Source organism: Bison bison, unplaced genomic scaffold, assembly GCF_000754665.1.
Source record: "Bison bison bison isolate TAMUID 2011002044 unplaced genomic scaffold, Bison_UMD1.0 scf7180017864476, whole genome shotgun sequence".
NCBI lineage: Eukaryota > Metazoa > Chordata > Mammalia > Artiodactyla > Bovidae > Bison > Bison bison.
Window position 1 is genome coordinate 1,835,905 of NW_011495037.1, and position 4,573 is coordinate 1,840,477.

Below are 4,573 nucleotides of genomic sequence, written 5' to 3' on the forward strand. Positions count from 1 at the left end.
AAACTTGATCCCTAAAGTGATGGTATTTAGAGGTGGAGCCTTTGGAAGGTGATTGGGTCATGAGGCAGGGCTGTCATGAATGGGATTACTGTTCTTATAAAAGAGACTCTGGAGAGAAACCTTGCCCCATTTACCGAATGAAGACTCAGCAAGAAGACAGCTTGTCTATCAACCAGGAAGCAGACTCTCATCAGACACCAAATCTGCTGGTACCTTGATTTTGAACTTCTTGCCTCCACCACTGTAGGAAATAAATTTCTCTTATTTATAAACCAGTCTGTGCTACTCTGTTACAGCAGCCTGAACAGACTAATACAGAGTCTTTGTATATAGTATATTCTGATGTTGTATGGAAAGGAACTTGTAAGCCAAAACAATTTTGAGAAAGAACAGAACTGAAGGACTTTTACTAACTGATTTTAAGACACAATGTAAAGCTATAGTGAGTAAGACAGCATAAAATCAGTGAAAGGATATACATATTGACAAATGAAATATATACACAATATAAAATATAGAAAATATACTGTCATAAATAGTGTCAACTGATTTTTGGCAAACGTGAAATGGCAATTTTTAACAGTGCTGGAACACCCTAATGCAAAAAAGTAATGTTTATCTATACTTCATGTTGTATACACACCCCTCCCCCTACCCCCAGCCCTGGCCAAAACTCCAATTGGTTGGTAGACCTAAGTATAAAACATAAAATTATAAAGCTTTTAGAAGAAAACATAGGAGAAAAAATTTTCCTATTGGCTTAGACAAGTACTTCTTAGATCTGACACCACAAGCATGATGCATAAAGAAAAGGTTGGTTTGTTGAATCTAGTCAAAAGTAAAAACTTTTGCTCTACGAAGGACTCTGTTAAGAGAGTAGAAAGCCAGCTCCATATTGGAGCACATTACAAGAAAAAAGCACTGTATTTAAGATATATCAGAATCTCTCAAAACTTAGCAACATTTACCCAAACATTTAAAAAAATGGGTAAAAGATTTGAACAGACTTCACCATAGGGAATATGGTTGGATCTAAGGATGGCAAACAAGCAACTGAAAACATCCTTAGTAATAATTGAAACCATAATGAAATATTATTGCATACCCCTTAGAATGGCTAAATTAACAAAACACAATACGGAGTGCTGACGAGCATGCAGAATAACCAGAGTCCTGGTTGGGCTGCAAAATGGTATTGCCAGTTTGGTAAACAGCTTCGTGGTTTCTTAAACAAAGTAAACATATATTGACCATATATGACTTAGCAATTCCATTTCTAAGGCTTTATCCCAGAGAAGTAAACGTTTATGTTTATAGATTTGTATACATATGCATGTGTGTTTATAGCAGTATAACTCATAAAAGAATGGAAACCACTCAAATGTCGGTCTGTAGGTGAATGGATAAACGAATTGTGGCGTGATGGCACCCCACTCCAGTACGCTTGCCTGGAGAATCCCATGGACGGAGGAGCCTGGTAGGACTGAGCGACTTCACTTTCACTTTTCTCTTTCATGCATTGGAGAAGGAAATGGCAATCCACTCCAGTGTTCTTGCCTGGAGAATCCCAGGGACAGAGGAGCCTGATGGGCTTCCGTCTATGGGGTCGCCCAGAGTCGGACACGACTGAAGTGATTTAGCAGCAGCAGCAGCAACTGAGCAACTGAGGAATGAACTATTAACGCACGAAACAACAGGAATGCAGTTCAGATTTGTTACTGTAACTGAAAGAACCCTGTCTCAAAAGGTTATAGAATATTCCATTTATATGACAGTCTGGAAAAAAAATGTAGAAACAGAGACCAGAGCAGTGACTGCCAGGAGTTAGGGTTGGGAATTTGAACACAAAGGGTAAAGGGAATTCTTTTTCAAGTTGGAATTATTTTATGTCCTGTCTGGTGGTGGTTACAATATTGCACACGTTTAAAATCTCATAGAACAGGACATGGGAAAAAACAAATTTTACTTTTTTGTGATAAAAAACAAAACACCTGTGCCTTGCTGGGTTGTCATTGGCATTCAATAAAGTATAATCCATCTGATTCATAAAGGATTCTCATCAAATAGTAACAGCTATTACTGTTTTGCCAGGAGAGTCAGGATAGGCTTGTAAGTTACCTGGCCTGTGTTGAGACCCTGCTCTGCCACCTACTGGCCTGTGACCTCACTGCACCTCAGTGTTCTCTGTAAAATGGGGTTTTGATTGTATTAATACCTATCCTAAAGGGTTGTTAAGCAGAAAATAAGTTAATATAGACAAATACTTAACGAATTATTGGTTTCTCTCTACTGATTTCTAAAGGAGATAAGCTGGGGAAGTATAGTGGGACCCCCTTAACTTCTTGTGGGTTGGCACTCCACAGTCTTCTGATGTCATTTCCCTTTGCTGGTAAAGATAGCAAATATGACAGCAGTCAGAAAACAGGAACTGTGAAGCCGTTTGGGTATCCTGATGATTCCTGGTGGGAACACGTGGCGTAGGGAAAAGGCCCTGGCAGAGAGACACCTTCCTTTTATCAGGGGAGGGTTCTGTCTCGTCACAACAAAATTTGACGCGACGGACATTAAAGCCTTCGGCGGGTCACAGCTCTCGGACAGTGTTACAGCTCAGTTTTATTTAGAAAATAAAGGAAAATACATCCTCGAGGCATGAGGGCATGCCGACCCAAAAGACTGAACAGGAGAGAGAGAGAGCGAGAGAGAGAGCGAGAGAGAGAGCGAGAGAGAGAGCGAGAGAGAGAGAGAGAGAGAGAGAGAGAGCGCTTGCCAGAGCAAGCACGCGCATGAGAGAGATGCCCGGCCCTTTGGCTCCTCTTTTTTTTATGTTTTTTCCTCCCCCTGGGCCAGCCATATGTAAATTAGGCTAGCCAGGAGTGATGTTTGTTCTACCTGAGGTCCTCACTCCGGTCCTCGGACCCTCCTTTGTTCTATTTCCCCGGGCTTTTCCTTTCCTTGTCTTTTAGCCACCCCCATTCTGGACTTCTTTTTCCTTTTCTACCGACCTAACACTTTGTATACTTAGCTTGTTCTGTTCTCTTGAATCTGATAGGCATCTTAAATGTGTGAACTTCCTGAGCATCTTTTTCAGCAGCAGAAAATTAAGGACTTCCTGTTTCCCTTGCCTGAAGGAGGCCTCTCTTTGGAGAATGGTGGTGTAGAGTTACTGGGGGCTGATTGGCTGGCTGCAACATTAGCCCATTGAGGACCTCTTTGAAATTCTGTCCCAGGTCTTTGACAGAATGGTTTATTAGTGCTTCTAGCCTTTCCTTAGGAGCAGCTTTGTTGGGTTTGCTACTGCTTGAATATATCAGAATTAAGTGGCCTGGGTAGGGAAGGGTGGGATGAAAGTGGAGTTCTTAAAACTGAATTTTAACTTTAAAATTAACAAAGATTTGCACATAAAAATCTAAATTTATATGTTATATACATTTTGCAAATACAGCATTTTTAATAAAAGTAACTGAATTCTAGGAGTTTGAAAATTATGTTTCTCAGGGAGATTTTGTGGGTTTGCATTTTTTAAAAAAAATCTTCAGAAATAAAGTTTAAAGACTATATAATTTTGTCTTTCATTTTGTAACCAAGATCTCTGTGAGATATAAGAAATGTGAGGGTGAAAGAGGAGAGTGAAAAAGCTGGCTTAAAGCTCAATTCAAAAAAAGAAGATCATGGCATCCGGCCCCATCACTTCATGGCAAACAGATGGGGAAAAAGTGAAAACAGTGACAGATTTTATTTTCTTGGGCTCCAAAATCACTGCAGACGGTGACTACAGCCTCAATATTAAAAGACACTTACTCCATGGAAGGAAAACTATGATAAACTTAGACAGCATGTTAAAAAGCAGAGATGTCACTTTCACGACAAAGGTACATTTGGTCAAAGCTATGGTTTTTCTATTAGTCATGTACGAATGTGAGAGTTGGACCATAAAGAAAGCTGGGTGCTGAAGAATTGATGCTTTCAAACTGTGGTACAGAAGAAGACTTGAGAGTCCCTTGGACAGCAAGGAGATCAAACCAGTTAATCCTAAAGGAAATCAACCCTGAATATTCATTGGAAGGACTGATGCTGAAGCTGAAGCTCCAATACTTTGGCCACCTGATGCAAAGAGCCGACTCACTGGCAAAGTCCCTGATGCTGGGAAAAATTGAGGGCAGGAGGAGGAGGGGATGGCAAATGGCTGGAAGGCATCACTGACTCAATGGACATGAGTTTGAGCAAACTCTGGGAGATAGTGAAGAACAGGGAAGCCTGATGTGCTGGAGTCCATGGGGTCACAAAGAGTCAGACGTGACTTAGCAACTGCACAGCAATGAAGTGCATGGGCTACAGCAAGCCTGAAAAATCATTAGTTGTTTGTATGTTATTAGTATTTGTATGTATGTATGTTATTTGTATTTAATAGCATATTGAAAAGCAGAGACATTACTTTGCCAACAAAGGTCCATCTAGTCAAGGCTATGGTTTTTCCTGTGGTCATGTATGGATGTGAGAGTTGGACTGTGAAGAAGGCTGAGCGCCGAAGAATTGATGCTTTTGAACTGTGGTGTTGGAGAAGACTCTTGAGAGT